Genomic DNA, 19,823 nt, shown 5'->3' on the forward strand with positions numbered 1-19,823 from the left:
TCACCATTTCACTACCCCCTCCAATATTTTGCATTTAAATAAACACACCTAAAGCACAAAATGATCTGGAGTCTGTCTGTGATTTCGAAATAGTGTATTAGCAATTACAATGACAAAATGTATTTGAAATAGTAATGTCAACATACCTATGTCACACAGCTCTATTGCATGAGGAATTTAAGCAGATGTCACACAGTGGGACCCACATCTGTGAAACCGTAAGGGAAAGTGACAACTCAGTGACCATACACTGGATGAAAACGACAGACAGGAGAGAGGTAGTAGTGTAAAAGTACATGTAGTAGGCAGGATTGTATTCTTACCTGTGTTTCACTGGAAATATTGCTGGATCACTGAGTCCCTGTTGTGCACGGAGCACGAGGGAGCTGCATCCCACATGGCCCTGGAGGGCGAGACTACGGACTCGGAATTCACCAGTGGGACGGAGGGCGAGGAGAGCTTCACGGCGGGGACAGGAGCTGACACCAGCGACACGGACACGTCCTCTGATGGGAGCTCCCTTGCGGTGGCGGCAACATCTGTGCCCCCCGTATCTACAGGTACAGCCGCCACCCCCCCTACCAGCACTGCCCTCCCAGCAGCCCCTTTGCCTTCACCCCGTGCCCGCTCACCCAGGAGGGTGGGCATCACCTTCGCCCCAGGCACCTCAGGCCCTTCCCCAGTCACCCCTGCTGCCCTCAGTGAGGAGGCTATTGACCTCCTCAGGTCCCTCACTGTTGGGCAGTCTACCATTTTGAATGCCATCCAGGGTGTAGAAAGGCAGTTACAACAAACTAATGCATTCCTGGACGGTATTCATTCTGGTCAGGCGGCCCTTCACCGAGCTTTTCAAACTCTGGCCTCAGCACTGATGGCAGCCATTGTCCCCGTCTCTAGCCTCCCCCCTCCAACTTCCTCCACCCAGACCCAATCCCCTGTACCTCTGCCTATCCCAAGCACACCATCAGACCAGCATGCACACACGTCAACACACAAGGGAAGCTCAGGCAAACATAAGCACCACACATCGCACAGGCACTCACGCAAGCAACACACACATGCAGACACACCAACACCCACTGCCTCCACTGTGTCCCCCTCCTTGTCGTCTCTCTCCTCCCTCCCAGTCTTGTCTACACTCACACCTGCATGCACTACCTCTACAGCCACTACGTCCCTCACCAGCACACCCACCAGCACAACCCGCTCACGTGCAGTCACCACCCCCACTATCATTCACACGTCCCCTTTGTCCTCTCCCAGTGTGTCTGTGACGCCCCCTCCCAAGATACACACACGCAGCCACACACCCACCGAACAGCCATCCACCTCACGACAGCCTCCAGTGCATGCACCTGCACCCAAAGTCACCAAACGTACACCTCCTACTACCACCACCTCTTCCTCCACTCCCAAACACCCTCCAGCTACACGTCCCAGTGTGTCCAGGAAATATTTCATGTCCAGCCTTGACCTCTTTCCCCCACCTCCCCCACCCTGTCCATCCCATAGGTCCCGAAGTAGCACCTCAGCCACAACATCTCCGGGACCAGTGGCGCCTGTAGTCACCGGTATGTGGAGTGGACCGGCCACCAGGACAGCCAGTGTGGCACGGAGCCACAGCACAGCCCGTCCCCCACCTGTGAAGCATCAGAAGTTGGCCAGTGCCCGGCAGGAGAGGGGGAAGACTCCAGCCACCAAAGCCGCTCCCAGGGGTCCCGGTGGGAGTGTGGAGTCAGCTGTGACACCTCCCAAGGTGGGGAAGGGTCACAAGAAACCCGGAAAGTCTGGGAAGAGCTGCACGGCGGAGAAGACCACCATCATCCCCGCTGCCCAGGAGGCCACCGCCAGCCCCAGCCCAGCTGCCCAGGAGGCCACCGCCAGCCCCCGTCCAGCTGCCCAGGAGGCCACCGCCAGCCCCAGCCCAGCTGCCCAGGAGGCCACCGCCAGCCCCAGCCCAGCTGCCCAGGAGGGCACCGCCAGCCCCAGCCCCAGCCCTGCTGATCCATGAAGGACCGCCAGCACAAGCACCGCTGGGCCATGAATGACCGCCAGCCCCAGCTCAGCTGCCCAGGAGGCCACCGCCAGCCCCAGCCCAGCTGCCCAGGAGGGCACCACCAGCACAAGCCCCGCTGGGCCATGAAGGACCACCAGCACAAGCCCCGTTGGGCCATGAAGGACTGCCAGCACAAGCACCGCTGAACAGGGCACCGCCAACTCAAGCTCCACTGAACAGGGCACCGCCATCTCAAGCACCGCTGAACAGGGCACGGCCAACTCAAGCACCGCTAAACAGGGCACCGCCAACTCAAGCACCGCTGACCAGAGCACCGCCAACTCAAGCACCGCTGAACAGGGCACCGCCAACTCAAGCACCGCTAGCCCATGAGCGGCAGGGGCACTGACGCAACTGGGTCCGTCACGGGGCAAGTGATGCACTCTGGGCACTAGTCCCCCTCCAGAACCAGTGGAGAGATCCATCCACTACCTCTGCCCTTCACAGGATGAAGCACTCTGGGCACCAGTCCCCCTCCAGAACCAGTGGAGAGATCCATCCACTACCCCAGTCCCCCTCCAGAACCAGTGGAAAGATCCATCCACTACTTCTGTCCTTCACAGGATGAAGCACTCTGGGCACCAGTCCCCCTCCAGAACCAGTGGAGACTGTTATCCACTTGAGAGACTGTGGCTTTGCACTCCCCAGGATTGAACAGTGGGCAAACCACCCACTGTTATCCACTTGAGTGACTGTGGCTTTGCACTCCCCAGGATTGAACAGTGGGCAAACCACCCACTGTAGAGACTTGAGAGACTGTGGCTTTGCACTCCCCAGGATTGAACAGTGGGCAAACCACCCACTTCTATCCACTTGAGAGACTGTGGCTTTGCACTCCCCAGGAATGAACAGTGGGCAAACCACCCACTGTTATCCACTTGAGAGACTGTGGCTTTGCACTCCCCAGGATTGAACAGTGGGCAAACCACCCACTGTTATCCACTTGAGAGACTGTGGCGTTGCACTCCCCAGGATTGAAGAGTGGGCAACCCACCCACTGAAGAGACTTGAGAGACTGTGGCTTTGCACTCCCCCGGATTGAACAGTGGGCAACCCACCCACTGTAGAGACTTGAGAGACTGTTGGCTTTGCACTCCCCAGGATACATCAGTGGGCATTGAGCCCCCTCATGGATCTGGCGACGTGCACTCATCCTGCTGAGGTGCCCCCCCTTCCGTTCCCCCTGAGGTGCCTTTTGTATTTCTATCTGATGCCCCTGCAGTGTTCTCTCTGTTTTGATCGGGTATTGAGTGTGGACCTCGCCCATGCATTTTGGGCCCAGTGGTCCACGGACTATAAATGGTGCAATACCTGGACTTGTATTATTGGTGTATATATTTGTTTATAGTGTATATATATTTTGGTGTACTGGATTTTAATAGATTACAATCGTTACAATAATTTCCTTTTGTCTTTGCATTCTTCCAGGGGGCTTGGGGGGTGTAACTGTAATGTATCAACATGTATTAGTGTGTGTGTTGTAGTGGGTGAGGGTGGGGGTGTTGCGTGTGGCATGTCCCTGTTTTTTGCCTCCCCTGTGTCATAGGTGCAGTACTCACCGTGGTCTTGCAGCTGGCGTTCGTGCTCCTGGTAGAGGAGCAGGAAGAGAATGGCAGGTAGAATTTGGAGTTCCGGTTCCATGGTGTCCTCGTTCCTCATGGGGTGTGTAGAGGTGAGCATTTTCCCTGCGAAATTCCTGTTTCCGCTGTGTTTTTATCCGCGGTGAATCCTCCCCGGAAAAGGTGGTGGATTGGCCTGTCATAATAGTGTGGGCGGTACATTGTCTCCTGCCTGTCTGTTGGCGGTGACCGCCGCGCTGTTTGTTTGTACCGCCGTGGTGGTCTGAGTGTTAAAGTGGCTGTCTTTGTTGGCGGTTTCCGCCACGGTCGTAATTCCAATTTTTTTACCGCCAGCCTGTTGGCGGTCTTACCGCCACTTTAACACCGTCCGCCAGGGTTGTAATGACCACCTATATGTTGTCACAATACCCGACTGTTCTAATTATATATAGCGAAGGTCCAGCCTAATAGTTCTAAAACCCTCCTGAGTAGTTTACAATTCACATATGGCACCCATTGGTGTTTACAGTCCACAATAACTACCCAACAGGACATGATAATGACGTGTTATATGTTCCATTCCAGACCCATTCCTCAAGCTGATCTTCAGATGCATTAATGTACTTTTGCCATTTGTTAAATTTTGCAGGGACGGGAATACTGGGCAAATTCAATTCTTTGATGTTTGCTAAACCTAAACAGCTTGTTTGTTGTACTGCTTCATATAAAAATATCATTTGAACAGGAATCATACAGGCTCTAAATAAAGCAATCTCTCTAATTTGCCAATTTTTTTTCCCCACACACTTTTTAAATCAATCAAATGTAACCAATGTTCATAACCTTCTATGGCTAATTGGGAAACAAAGGTGTCAAAATATATTAATTTTGTATCAGTCACTAAAGTATGCAAATCTTCCATTACTGGCAATTTAAAATAATATGATTCAGCATTCTTAACATTGTGCCCAAACAAATATGCAAACTTCTCAGTATATGTTTTTGAACTACCCACTGGCGGAGTCGGGCAGTTTTCCCATTGTGCATATTTAAAAACAATCTTTGGGGTACTAGCTCTGTGAATGAAATGATGTCCATAATGATTATAACAGAACATATCTCTATAATTTCCTTTAAATTTGTACACATCATCATTTTCAAAACCGTATAATACTGTAGATCATACATCATAGTATCAACTGTTTTTACATCCCAATCATCAGAAATCACTCCGGGTGTGATTACATCAGTCAATGAAAGTTTGAACACATATGGAATTTGAATGATCTCTGTAGGATCATGTATATCGAATAAAACTTTATCCCAAACAATCCCATCAGGAATTGGTATAGCTGTAATGTTCACTAGGGACAAGTCTCTGCGTATTGTATGTGAATTAAAATCTGGTTGGAAAACTTCATCCATTAGTTCAACCGTAGAGCGTTCAGGAAGGTAATGGCCATGTCTGAGAAAAAAAAAAACAATGACAAATCCAATCCAAAGAAGAAAAGCAAACACAGTTAATGAAAACCATAGCTAGTTCCATTGGCGTGTGAAATAATTATTTTTTAGCCAATGTATTAGCTTACGTGCTCTTGACAGTTCTGCTACAGATAAGGCAGATGAATCTGAAGAAAAGTCATCAGCATCGACTAAATAACCATTATCTGAACATACAAGTGAAGAAGGTGTATTTTGAAGAGAAGAAGCTGCAGAAGATTCCCTTGGTGGTACAAAGTAGATTATGGCATCCGTTTCTGTATAACTTGTAGAAGGTTGCTCCATATCAGCAGAAATTAATGTTGAAGTAATTATCAATAGAACTAATGAAAGCTCATTTTCCACCCTCCCCAAGCTCAGAGACGTGTCAGCATTGCTGTTGATGACTTGTAGGGGAACATCCTAATTGGTAGTGGGAGGGATTCGGGTACTACCTTGGAGTCTCCTAGGTCTGCTGTGTAGGATCAGCCACATGGTGTAGTTTGACGTTGTTGATTGAGACAAAGCAATTCTCTTTCAAACTAGGCAGTGGTGTTAGAAGGACAGTTCTGGAACCGTACACGATAAGAAGGACCAAACTCCTTTTTCACAGAAATCTTTTCACATACTAGATCCCCTAGCTTAGGAATCCAGCCGGTAGATGTTACTGGTACATCCTTCATTCCAAAGGAGGCAGCACTGGCAGATGCGTTATCACGGAATTGTTGTAACTCCTGAAAGACAGTGAAACTTTCATTTATTTCAAAAGGTGTATCTGCCACCTCCATGCCAGGAACATCAAGACTTGGAACATATATCCAAGTTCCAAACATATACTCGTATGAAGTACGCCCCCCCCAAGGACCTTCTGGGCAGATTATTCAGTGCTCTCTGAACTCCATTCAGGTGTGCAAGCCAACTATGACCTGTGTCCATTACTCTATCTGTTAAGGATTGCTTTAAATCACGGTTCGTCGCTCCATGACACTATTTCCCTCAGAATGAAATAGAGATGAGTAATGCAGTTGGACCCCCAACGAAGCCATGGCATCCCTGTAAGTACTTGAGGCAAAAGCAGGGCCCTGGTCCGAGTTGAAAGCCGCAACAGCATGTGTACCAACACAGACTTGCAAATCTTTAATAACAGTTTGAGCGTCAGCCGAGCTTTGTGGCCAAACCCATATAAATCTGAAGCAGGAGTCAGCAGCGACTAGAATTTATTTGTATGCACTGTCAGGTGTTAGAGGACCACAGTGGTCCAGGTACACACACTGTAAAGATTAGTTGGAAATTAAGAAGGGTGTCTGCGGTGGGTGCTTAACGCTGGAGCCTTTGATTTGTTGGCAGATGTCACAACACAGGACATACTGCTTGGTCTGTTTGTAGAGACCTGGCCACCAATAGCATGGTTGTAAAATGGAAATCGAAGCTGTCACACGAGCATGTGCAGAAGCAACTCCCTCATGTGCTGCTTTTACTAACTCAGGTCTTAGGTCTTTATTGGGAATCACTCGGACTACCACACCTGGTATTTCTACTTGTACGTCAAATATGCCTGCCATCTGGTAGGAATATTTAGCAGGATAGGCTTTAGGCAAAGGTATGCCATCAGCCAAAGCTTTCACAGCTGCTAGTGTTTCATCATCCACGTTTGCTCTAGAGCTAGTTACTGCTGCGACAGAAGCCTTTGCAACTGCTGACTTTGCTGCTTCATCAGCCAAAGTATTGCCTTCAACATGTATTCCAACATGCTGGTGCCCTAGTGTATGTACAACATAGACATTAGGTAGCTTTTCTTACATATCTGCTACTTTCCCCCACAGACTCTGTATTTAATGGTATTGCCTTTTGAATCTCTGAACCCATTTTGTTGCTGTAGGAAGTTGGCTCTGTATATACTATCTCAAAGTGAGAGATAGTGTGCACAGAGTCCAAGGGTTCCCCTTAGAGGTTGATAGTGGAAAAATTAGATAATACTAATGCTCTAGTTTGTGGTAGTGTGGTTGAGCAGGAGGCTTATCAGAGGGTAGTGTTAAGCATTTGGTGTAACACACAGGCAATAAATTAGGAATACACACTCAAAGACTTAACTCCAGGCCAATAGTTTGTAAATAGAAAAATATTGTTTCTTAATTTTTTTTTAGAACCACAAGATTCAAGATTTGAAGTAAGTACATAAAATGCAAGGTACTTCACAAGGGTAAGTATAGAACTTTAAATCAAAGCAGTAGTACCCACAGTTTTAGTTGAAATGTCAATAAGCTATTTTAAAAGTGCACACTGCAAAAATCAACAGTTCCTGGGGGAGGTAAGTTTGGTTAAGTTTCTCAAGTAAGTAAAGCACTTGCACAGTCAGTCTCCTGGGTATAGGTAGCCCACCGTTGGGGTTTCAAGGCAACCCCAAAGTCACCACACCAGCAACACCGGGCCGGTCAGGTGCAGAGGTCAAAGGAGGGCCCAAAACACATAGGTGCCTTTGGAGAACAGGGGTGCTCTGGTTCCAGTCTGCTAGCAGGTAAGTACCTGTGACCTCGGGCAGCAGATCAGGGGGGTTTTGTAGAGCACTGGGGGGGGACACAAACAGGCACACAAAACAGACCCTCAGCGGCATAGGGGCGATCGGGGCAGTATGCAAAGTAGGCGTCGGGTTTGCTATAGAAAGCAAAAGAGGGACCTGGGGGTCACTTAGGTGATGCAGGCAGGGCACAGGGGGGCTTCCCGGGCTAGCCACCGACTGGGCTAGGAAGAGGGCCCCCTGCTGGTCACTCGTGCACTGGAAGGTGGTTCCTCTCGGTCCTGGGGGCTGCGGGTGCAGTGCTTGGTCCAGGTGTCGGGTTCCTTGTTACCAGGCAGTCGCGGTCATGGGGAGCCTCTGGATCCTCTCTGCAGGTGTCGCTGTGGTGGGTGCAGGTGGGTTGACTCAGGTTACCCACATCATCATAGTCACCTGGGAGACCTCTCTGCGGTGTTAGTTCCCTGGAGCTCGAGCCGGGGGCGTCGGCTGCAGAGTGTGAAGTCTCACGCTTCCGGTGGGAAGAGAGAGTTCTTTGAAAGTTGCTTTAAAGTTGCAAAGTTGCTGCAGTTTTTGAACAGTGCCGCTGTTCTCAGGAGTTTCTTGGTCCTTTGGGTACAGGACAGTCCTCTGAGTCCTCAGAGGTCCCTGGTCCCTGTCGGATGCGTCGCTGTGCAGGTTATTTGAGTCTGGAAACAGGCTAGTAGGGCTGTGGCCTAGTCAGTTGTCGTCTCCGTCGTCTCTGCGGGGCTTTCAGGTCAGTAGTCCTTCTTCTTGTTCTAGGTATCTTATTGCCCGAGTTCAGGGTGGCCCCTAAATACTACATTTAGGGAGGTGTTTAGGTCTGGGGGGGCAGTAGCCAATGGCTACTGTCCTGAATGGTGGCTACACCCTCTTTGTGCCTCCTCCCTGAGGGGAGGGGTGCACATCCCTATTCCTATTGGGGGAATCCTCCAATCTCAAGATGGAGGATTTCTAAAGGCAGGGGTCACCTCAGCTAAGGGCACCTTAGGGGCTGTCCTGACTGGTGAGTGGCTCCTCCTTGGTTTCCTCATTATCTCCTCCAGCCTTGCCGCCAAAAGTGGGGGCAGCGGCTGGAGGGCTGGGCATCTACACTAGCTGGGATGCCCTGGGGCGCTGTAACAAAAGGCATGAGCCTTTGAGGCTCACTGCCAGATGTTACAGTTCCTGCAGGGGGAGGTGAGAAGCACCTCCACCCAGTACAGGCTTTGTTCCTGGCCACAGAGTGACAAAGGCACTCACCCCATGTGGCCAGAAACTCGTCTGGTTGTGGCAGGCTGGCAGAAACCGGTCAGCCTAGCACTAGGAGTCGGACTGGTATTCAGGGGGCATCTCTAAGATGCCCTCTGGGTGTATTTTACAATAAATCCAACACTGGCATCAATGTGCATTTATTGTGCTGAGAAGCTTGATACCAAACTTCCCAGATTTCAGTGTAGCCATTATGGATCTGTGGAGTGCGTATTTGACAAACTCCCAGACCATATACTCTTTATGGCTACTTTGCACTTACAATGTCTAAGGTTTTGCTTAGACACTGTAGGGGCGTAGTGCTCATGCACTTATGCCCTCACCTGTGGTATAGTGCACCCTGCCTTAGAGCTGCAAGACCTGCTATAGGGGTGCCTTACCTATGCCACAGGCAGTGAGAGGTGGGCATGGCACTCTGAGGGGAGTGCCATGTTGACTTAGTCATTTTCTCCCCACCAGCACACACAAGCTGTGAGGCAGAGTGCATATGCTGAGTGAGGGGTCCCCAGGGTGGCATAAGACATGCTGCAGCCCTTAGAGACCTTCCCTGGCAACAGGGCCCTTGGTACCAGGGGTACCATTTACAAGGGACTTATCTGTGTGCCAGGGCTGTGCCAATTGTGGGAACAAAGGTACAGTTTAGGGAAAGAACACTGGTGCTGGGGCCTGGTTAGCAGGGTCCCAGCACACTTTAAATAATAACTGGCATCAACCAAAGGCAAAGAGTCAGGGGGTAACCATGCCAAGGAAGGCATTTCCTTACAGTCACCATTAATGCAGGTATTCATTGAAGGACTGGACACAATAATACGAATCACAGACAATCAACGTCATCTGTTCAGGATCCGTATGTTCCAGTGCCATCACCAGTGCCTTGAGCTCTGCAAGTTGTGCAGTACAGTCCCCTGGAGTCTGCGTGAATGTATTTTGTGGTTGGAACTTGCCATCCTTCATGTACCCACTCACGACTGCACAAGCAGCTGAGTATTGATGTTTGGTGCCTATAACAGGTTGAGCTGAACTATTGGTGTACAAGATGGTCTGATATTGTTCAAAAGGTAGTGTATTTGCTGGGACTGGATACTCAAGTTCATATTGTAGGAATTCTTGGGTCTGCAATTTGGGGTCAAAAACATAATCAACATCAGTGGCCATCAGAGACGTTGCCGATTGAATCCAACATGGATGTAATACTTTAGCGTTTGGAATGCTTGCTTTGGTAACAGCCTCAAGGGCTGGAATGGGGGCTACAACAATGATGCGTTTTCCTTGGGGCAGAGGTCTCTCTTTAAGGAACGCCATCTGTGAGAATCTTCTCAGTGGGAGCAAAGTTGTTCAGCTGTGGAGTATAAATGTGATTTATATGCAATTGGGACTGTCTAATCCTCAATAAAAGTCACATAGGTGAAACCAATGGCACCAGCTATAACTCTGATGACCAGCTGTTTTTTATTGTCCCTGGTGTGTAAGTGTTTTGCTTCAAGGATGTCTTTTTGTAATGCTCTGAGAATGCGCGTGTGTGTTTGACTGTCCAGTATTTGCTGGTAAAACCAGGACGTATTAGGTCATATAATGGCTTAATGTGTTGCGCATAGTCTGGAATGTAAGTTCTGCCAAAATGCAGAAAGCCCAATACTGATTTAAGCTCTTTTATTGTATTTGGTGGTTATAGTTGAGCGCATTTGTCTAAAAATTGGACCGCAAGGCTCTTGCCTTCATCCGACAACTCGTATCCCAAGAACATGACACTGAAAAAGGCTATTTTTATTTTTTTTATAGTTGAATTTGTAGGCGATTCTGGCAAATCCTACAACACTGTGGTCTACCTGTCTTAGATGTATGCGGTGTCATCTGTTAGATAGATATCATCCATGTATGACAACACCTCAGGGTCGACGTTCTGCAATATTGATGTCACGTGAGCTGAGAACAGACTTGGACTGTTCTTGTAGCCTTGTGGGAGTTGGCAAAAACTTTTCTTGAGAGCCTAAAGCGCTGCAACTTGTTAAGTCCCTACTTTCAGGCACCATGGCCCTCATTATGAACACAGCGGTTTACACTCCCGTGCTCATGCTGGCGGTCTGTCCAGTGGCTGCCAGCTCCCCCGGATCCCTGCCGGCCGTATAATGAACATTCTTCTGGGAGGGCGGGCGAAAACATTGTTTCTGCCCGCCGGCCCAGAGGAATGCCTGGCCGGAACATTGCCGGTGGCACCACATGGATCCGCCGTCAATGTCTGTGCGGCAGGTGTAGCTGCACCCGTCGCGCAGATCACTACCCGTAAATCAGGCAGTGACCTGCGTGATGGGGCACTGCACAGGGGCCCCTGCACAGCCCATGCCAAGTGCATGGGCAGTGCAGGGGCCCCCAGGGGTGCCCCTGTGCACCCCTTCAGCCTGCCTTACCCTGGTGGGGAAAGGGATCATTATCCGAGGGGCAGCAGTGCTGCCCTGTAGGATAATGATGCCATCCACCGCCAGGCTGCCTGACGGAGGCAGCCTGGCGGTGGGTGAGGGCCGCCTATGGCGGCCCTCCTTGCCTTCATTATGTGGTGGCCCACACCGCCACGTTCATAATGAGGGCCTATGTTTTGGCAGAAAAACCTTTGGATATTTCCAGGGTTGTTTTGTATTTTCTTTGCACAATGTTGTTGATTAGTGCTGTGCTGTGTGCATTTTGTATAGCATACGTTTTTGTGTGACCATTTAAATGTCTGTAGTCTAAGACTATTCTATATGAGTGGTCGGGTTTAGAGACTGAAAACAATGGATTATTCATTGTTGAGTTTGAGGGTTCATTGACACCCTGGTACTCTAATTGGGTGAGGATTTCCCTCACTGGGGCTTTTACATCATATTTTATTGGTATTGAGACTGAGGTGGGGATTTTATTGGTATTATGTGGTAGGGAGAATCTTTGTCCCACCCTACATGATTACGGTATAATGCAGGTGCCTGCGCTACGGCCCAATCAATGGCGTACATTTCAACGAGCTCTTTCGGAACAAGGGGCGAGAAAGATTTGTCAATAACATCCTCTCCATATAGGAGATCGCGGACAAATACTGGTGGCCAATCTTTTTCTGCCAGCAAGATATCATAGATAGAGACAGTGCGGTCCCAAAAGATAGCATAGATTATGCGTTCAACGTCCCCTTCTAACTGAATAGTTACTTTATACACCCTATCAGGTGTGGGGACACTCATGCCTGCAGTCTCTACTTGCAGGTAGTCATCAGTTGCTTTCACCTCCAGATGCTCAAGAAGATCCTGGCAAACTATTGTGACTTCTGCTGCACTGTCTAGCAGTGCCAGTGCCCATCTCTTGTTCTTCAGGTAAGTCCTCTTCTTGAGTGGCATGTCGGATTGCAACTGCTGCCACTTTTTTCTTTTTAAATTGTAGTTTCTGTTGTGGAAGTTTCTCTTCTTTCTTAACTGAAACTTCAGACAGGCGTTGTGAGTCCTTTCTCGGTTTCACATACTCAGTCCGCTGCTCTGACCATCCACCTCTCTCACTGCGTTTCCTGTGAGTCCTGGAAGGAACAATATTGGCGTGTATCAGTATACTGATATCTGTCAGATGTATTTATATTATCCCTTTTTCTAAGGTTATATCTATTTTGTGGAGTCTCCTTATGCAGAGATTCTCCCCTTTCTTTTTTAGGTGTTTGTTGTTTTTTATCCCAGCGTATTTTGGAGCCCTCAGGTGTTTGCTTGGCAGTATCCTAATTGGATCTACCGTGTAGTTGTGGTTTAGTCAGTCTGGCTCCCAGACTATCCCGACCTATACAAGAGTAAGTTTCAGCACTAATCTTTGGCAGCTCGCGTTCTTGATCATGTGCAAGAACGTCACGGGGCCGCATGCGCACTGTTAGTGCAACTGCTTCCCCTTTTAGATTAGTTAATATAATTGAAAACACTGTGGCAAAATTGCCTATTAATTGCATCCCCAAATCTAGGACCGGGGCAGGCCCATATTCATTTTGAATTTTCAACACCTCCGGAAGATTGGCAAGTGTTGGTGTACAATGTGCGGCTGTATAGAGAGCGGCAAACAGCGTGCTCCATGTATTGCAGTTTTCAATTGTGGGAACCATCCCGGATTTGTAAGCACATTGTCAAAATTCTGTTTATCCTGAGGTCCCGTATAGGGAAGACTGCTTCCAGTCCATTTATTTTTTGAGCTAACCAAAACGGACTTTCCTCCCGCTTGGCGGGTACGTTACCCATAATCAAATGTACAGTAGCAGATTAATGCGTGACATTACTGCATGTGCTTGCACTGAAGCAACACGTGCTTGGTTTATATTTAATGTTTGCATAACAAATTGTACTAATAGTTGTGTATATTGTTGTGAGCTCTGTATATAAGTGGCGGACCTCAGCTACCGCCAAGCCTGAGGCGTCAGGATGTGGTGTATATGTGACCAATAAAGGCCAGGTCGGGCCAGCATTACTCAACGGACCTAACCTAACAGGTAGAATTGTATGGGGTAGGGCGCCATCAAGCCAATTGTTATGGTCTTGATAAGATAAAGGTATCTCTAAATATGCATAAGCTTTATATTGTGTAGGTACATTTGCAGGTGTGTAGTTGTGGAATGTATTTGTGTTCCCATCTACTGCTGGAAATGTGACCCAAGAATAAAAATATTATGTTCTTTAGGCTGCATTAGCCTCAACAACAAATGTAACTGGACCACCCTGAGCCATTTGACAATAAGTGTGCAGTAAGGGGAAGTCTCATATCCACTGCTATTGCTACCCATTGAGGGTTCGACATATTGCTGGTATTTTATGTGTTCAGAGATAAGGATACCAACTGGGGATTAATCCTTTTATGGTTCAAGCTTGAACAACCTACAGCTTAACATAGGTCTTACCTATCTAGCTGAGGAGGAAATCCTCAATACCACAGACGTGTCCGTATATAGTATTGAGGTGTCGTTAGCCTTCAGTGAGACAGAGATACTGAGGAGGCTCCGATTATTAGTGTCTGACCAAACATTGGTGGCGCCATGTCGCGTAGGTTCTCATTATAGAAATTAGCCTACTGGATTTCGGTGGTAGGATCGCCTGGATTGCGGGTACTAAGTACAGTTCTGCACCAGGTGAAACCTGTCGGCCTAATCTGGGGTTTCCCGGCTACCTTGCAGCGCCTCATTTCTGACCGAGATGATTGTGGCAACCGGGCACATGGCAAAATAGACTCCTCAGGGAATTGTGGTGCATCAGATTACATACCCTTCTCTCAGTTACCGAAATCTCACTCAGGCAAAGACAACAGAGGCAGGATATAATTGTAGGAGGCTGGACTGGCTTGTAGTGAGTACCAAGGGGTACTTGCACCTTGCACCAGGCCCAGTTATCCCTTATTAGTGTATAGGGTGTCTAGCAGCTTAGGCTGATAGATAATGGTAGCTTAGCAGAGCAGCTTAGGCTGAACTAGGAGACGTGTGAAGCTACTACAGTACCACTTAGTGTCATATGCACAATATCATAAGAAAACACAATACACAGTTATACTAAAAATAAAGGTACTTTATTTTTATGACAATATGCCAAAGTATCTTAGAGTGTACCCTCAGTGAGAGGATAGGAAATATACACAAGATATATATACACAATAGCAAAAATATGCAGTATAGTCTTAGAAAACAGTGCAAACAATGTATAGTTACAATAGGATGCAATGGGGAAACATAGGGATAGGGGCAACACAAACCATATACTCCAGAAGTGGAATGCGAACCACGAATGGACCCCAAACCTATGTGACCTTGTAGAGGGTCGCTGGGACTATTAGAAAATAGTGAGAGTTAGAAAAATAACCCTCCCCAAGACCCTGAAAAGTGAGTGCAAAGTGCACTAAAGTTCCCCTAAGGACAAAATAGTCGTGTTAGAGGGAAAATGCAAGGAAAACACAAATCAGCAATGCAACAACGATGGATTCCTGACTGAGGGTACCTGTGGAACAAGGGGACCAAGTCCAAAAGTCACAAGCAGCTCGGAGATGGGCAGATGCCCAAGAAATGCCAGCGGTTGGTGCAAAGAAGCTCTTACTAGGCTGAAGAACTGTGAATACTGCAGGAACGACAAGGGCTAGAGACTTCCCCTTTGGAGGATGGATCCCCCACGCCTTGGAGAGTCGTGCAGAAGTGTTTTCCCGCCGGATGGACGCCAACAAGCCTTGCTACACGCAAATCGTGCGTTTGGCGTTTTCGGACGCTGCTGGGGCCCAGGAGGGACCAGGAGGTCGCAAATTAGACCTGCAGAGAGAGGGGACGTCGAGCAAGACAAAGAGCCCTCACTGAAGCAGGTAGCACCCGGAGAAGTGCCAGAAACAGGCACTACGAGGATGCGTGAAACGGTGCTCGCCGAAGTTGCACAAAGGAGTCCCACGTCGCCGGAGACCAACTTAGAAAGTCGTGCAATGCAGGTTAGAGTGCCGTGGACCCAGGCTTGGCTGTGCACGAAGGATTTCCGCCGGAAGTGCACAGGGGCCGGAGTAGCTTGCAAAGTCGCGGTTCCCAGCAATGCAGCCCAGCGAGGTGAGGCAAGGACTTACCTCCACCAAACTTGGGCTGAAGAGTCACTGGACTGTGGGGGTCACTTGGACGGTGTCGCTGGATTCGAGGGACCTCGCTCGTCGTGCTGAGAGGAGACCCAAGGGACCGGTAATGCAGCTTTTTGGTGCCTGCGGTTGCAGGGGGAAGATTCCGTCGACCCACGGGAGATTTCTTCGGAGCTTCTGGTGCAGAGAGGAGGCAGACTACCCCCACAGCATGCACAAGCAGGAAAACAGTCGAGAAGGCGGCAGGATCAGCGTTACAGAGTTGCAGTAGTCGTCTTTGCTACTATGTTGCAGGTTTGCAGGCTTCCAGCGCGGTCAGCGGTCGATTCCTTATCAGAAGGTGAAGAGGGAGATGCAGAGGAACTCGGCTGAGCTCATGCATTCGTTATCTAAAGTTTCCCCAGAGACAGAGACCCTAAATAGCCAGAAAAGAGGGTTTGGCTACCTAGGAGAGAGGAAAGGCTACTAACACCTGAAGGAGCCTATCAGCAGGAGTCTCTGACGTCACCTGGTGGCACTGGCCACTCAGAGCAGTCCAGTGTGCCAGCAGCACCTCTGTTTCCAAGATGGCAGAGGTCTGGAGCACACTGGAGGAGCTCTGGACACCTCCCAGGGGAGGTGCAGGTCAGGGGAGTGGTCACTCCCCTTTCCTTTGTCCAGTTTCGCGCCAGAGCAGGGGCTAAGGGGTCCCTGAACCGGTGTAGACTGGCTTATGCAGAATTGGGCACATCTGTGCCCAAGAAAGCATTTCCAGAGGCTGGGGGAGGCTACTCCTCCCCTGCCTTCACGCCATTTTCCAAAGGGAGAGGGTGTCACACCCTCTCTCAGAGGAAGTTCTTTGTTCTGCCATCCTGGGCCAGGCCTGGCTGGACCCCAGGAGGGCAGATGCCTGTCTGAGGGGTTGGCAGCAGCAGCAGCTGCAGTGGAACCCCAGGAAGGGCAGTTTGGCAGTACCAGGGTCTGTGCTACAGACCACTGGGATCATGGAATTGTACCAACAATGCCAGGATGGCATAGAGGGGGCAATTCCATGATCATAGACATGTTACATGGCCATATTCGGAGTTACCATGGTGAAGCTACATATAGGTAGTGACCTATATGTAGTGCACGCGTGTAATGGTGTCCCCGCACTCACAAAGTTCAGGGAATTGGCTCTGAACAATGTGGGGGCACCTTGGCTAGTGCCAGGGTGCCCTCACACTAAGTAACTTTGCACCTAACCTTTACCAGGTAAAGGTTAGACATATAGGTGACTTATAAGTTACTTAAGTGCAGTGTAAAATGGCTGTGAAATAACGTGGACGTTATTTCACTCAGGCTGCTGTGGCAGGCCTGTGTAAGAATTGTCAGAGCTCCCTATGGGTGGCAAAAGAAATGCTGCAGCCCATAGGGATCTCCTGGAACCCCAATACCCTGGGTACCTCAGTACCATATACTAGGGAATTATAAGGGTGTTCCAGTAAGCCAATGTAAATTGGTAAAATTGGTCACTAGCCTGTTAGTGACAATTTGAAAGTAATGAGAGAGCATAACCACTGAGGTTCTGGTTAGCAGAGCCTCAGTGAGACAGTTAGGCACCACACAGGGAACATATACATGCACACCTATGAGCACTGGGGCCCTGTGTGACAGGGTCCCAGTGACACATACATATAGGCCACAAACCTATGAGCACTGGGGTCCTGACTAGCAGGATCCCAGTGACACATAACAACCATACTGAAAACATAGTGTTTTCACTATGAGCACTGAGGCCTGGCTATCAGGATCCCAGTGAGACAGTGAAAACAGTGACAAACACCCTGACATACACTCACAAACAGGCCAAAAGTGGGGGTAACAAGGCTAGAAAGAGGCTACCTTCTCACACAACCCCCCCCCAAACGAAGGACAATAAGGCTAACCTTGGCCAGTTGAGACTTTATTGTCTAAGTGGTGATAAGTAGAGAGTAGCTCTGCAATAGACTGGTTACTCCCTTTATCATCCACTATATGGTTACTTCCCTGTGGGGATGTAAACCACCCTGTTTGAAGTTTTTTAGCTAAGCAACAATGTGAAGATGTATTTTCAGAGTTTCTATCAGTAAGTTTGAGTTTAGAGCAGTGGGAATTGTCCACTGAACCTATTTGTAGTGATGGAAATGCCAGACAGGGATGCTGTCTCAGAAAAGCCATAGCTGGGCAAAAACGTTGTCCATCTGGCTGGAAGAGAGAACAGGGATGCTGTTTCTCTTGAGTTGGAGCAGGGCAGGGATGCTGTCCTATCAGCTCCACACTAGGGCAGGGATGCTGTCCTAAGTGTTGTGAGGCAGTGCAGAGTTTCTGCACTAAAGTTTCTCTGGGAGGGTTGGAGGGATGCTCCATGTTAACTAAAATGGTGCTCTTTTTCTCACCAATGTTAGTTATCCCACAGAGAGGTACTTCTACCTCAGGGAGTCCAGCTTTGCCAGCTGATGATTCCCTTGGAACAGGTGCCACCCCAGGAGAGGTTTCTCCCACCACAGGAATGGTATCCTGAATGGTAGGGTGGTTAGGGGATACTGTGATACCCTTTTTACCTGTTGATGGAGAGGGATCCTGAGTTTTCAGGCCTTCTCTCCTTTGCTTTTTCATTTCAGTAGAAATGAGAGGGAACAATTCCTCAGGGATGCCCAGCATGGCTGCATGGGCATAAAACTCTACATCAGCCCAACCTGAGGCCTCTAGGTCATTACCTAAGAGACAGTCTACAGGTAAGCTAGGTGATACCACCACCTGCTTAGGGCCAGTAACTCCACCCCAACTAAACTGAATTATAGCTAAGGGAAGAAACTTAGTGGAGTTATGGACATCAATAATCTTATACTGTTGTCCAATGATGTGTTGTTCAGGAGGCACTAGGTTTTCAGTCACCAAAGTGAAACTGGCACCTGTGTCCCTGTAGGCCAAGGCCTCAACACCATTTATTGAAACTGTCTGCCTGTACTTATCCATTGTAAGGGGACAAGCAGCCAGTGTGGCAAGGCCAATGCCACTAGGTGTGACAGAAACTGTCTTGGGACTGATTACATCAGTTTCCACTATGGACCCATAAGTGAACCCAACTACACCCTTTGCTTGACTGTTGCCAGCAGTCCCACCACTAGTACCACTACTGCTAGGGGCACTAGAGCTTGATGTATTAGTGGTGGTAGGCTCAGGGGGTTTACCTGGACAGGACTTATCCCCTGGCCTATGGCCTCTATTTTTACACACAAAGCACCAAGGCTTTTTAATGTGTGCAGGTTGGGAAGAAGAGGAAGAATTTGTTTTATCCCCACCCTCTGAAGAGTGTTTAAGATTTGAAGTGGGATCTTTGGTTTTACCCTTATCCCCATGCTTATCTTGAGATTTTTCACCATCTTTCTTCTTATTGCCATCTTTGTCACCCCCTGTATGAACTTTTCTGTTCACCCTTGTTCTGACCCATTTGTCTGCCTTCTTTCCCAATTCTTGGGGAGAGGTCAGATCAGAGTCTACCAGGTACTGGTGCAACAAATCAGACACACAATTATTAAGTATATGCTCTCTCAGGATTGTGTTATACAGGCTGTCATAATCAGTAACTTTACTGCCATGTAACCACCCCTCCAAGGCCTTCACTGCCTGGTCAATGAAATCAACCCAGTCTTGTGAAGACTCCTTTTTGGTCTCTCTGAACTTTATCCTGTACTGTTCAGTGGTTAAGCCATAACCCTCCAGGAGTGCATTCTTAAGAACTGTAAAATGATTGGCATCATTTTCTTTCACAGTAAGGAGCCTATCCCTACCTTTTCCACTAAATGATAGCCATAGGATAGCAGCCCACTGCCTTTGAGGGACATCCTGTACAACACAGGCCCTCTCAAGTGCAGCAAACCACTTGTTAATGTCATCCCCCTCCTTATAAGGGGGAACTATCTTGTGCAGATTCCTGGAATCATGCTCTTTTGCAGGATGACTATGGGGAATACTGCTGCTGCCACCATGGGTATCTAAACCCAACTTCTGTCTTTCCCTCTCTATTTCTAAAGACTGTCTATCCAAATCCAGCTGTTGCTTCTTGAGCTTCAGTCTGGTTTGTTCCACTCTCAATCTATTGAGCTCCCTTTCTAACAATCTGTCATCAGGGTGGGTGGGAGGGACATTTCTAGATACAGAGGTATGATGGGAATGAACAGATGGAGACCTGTCCCTTACAGAGGGCACCCTAACAGCTTGGCTACCAGCATAATGTGAGATCACATCATCAGTATGGTGTGATTCAACCTCTGTACCAACTATGCTAGACTGTCTAGTAATGGGCAGGCTGAGAAGTTTCTTTCCTGAACCTTTTCCTGGGGGAGTCCCTGGATCAGATTGAGAACCATTA

Source organism: Pleurodeles waltl, chromosome 5 (assembly GCF_031143425.1).
Source record: "Pleurodeles waltl isolate 20211129_DDA chromosome 5, aPleWal1.hap1.20221129, whole genome shotgun sequence".
In the NCBI taxonomy this organism is placed as follows: domain Eukaryota; kingdom Metazoa; phylum Chordata; class Amphibia; order Caudata; family Salamandridae; genus Pleurodeles; species Pleurodeles waltl.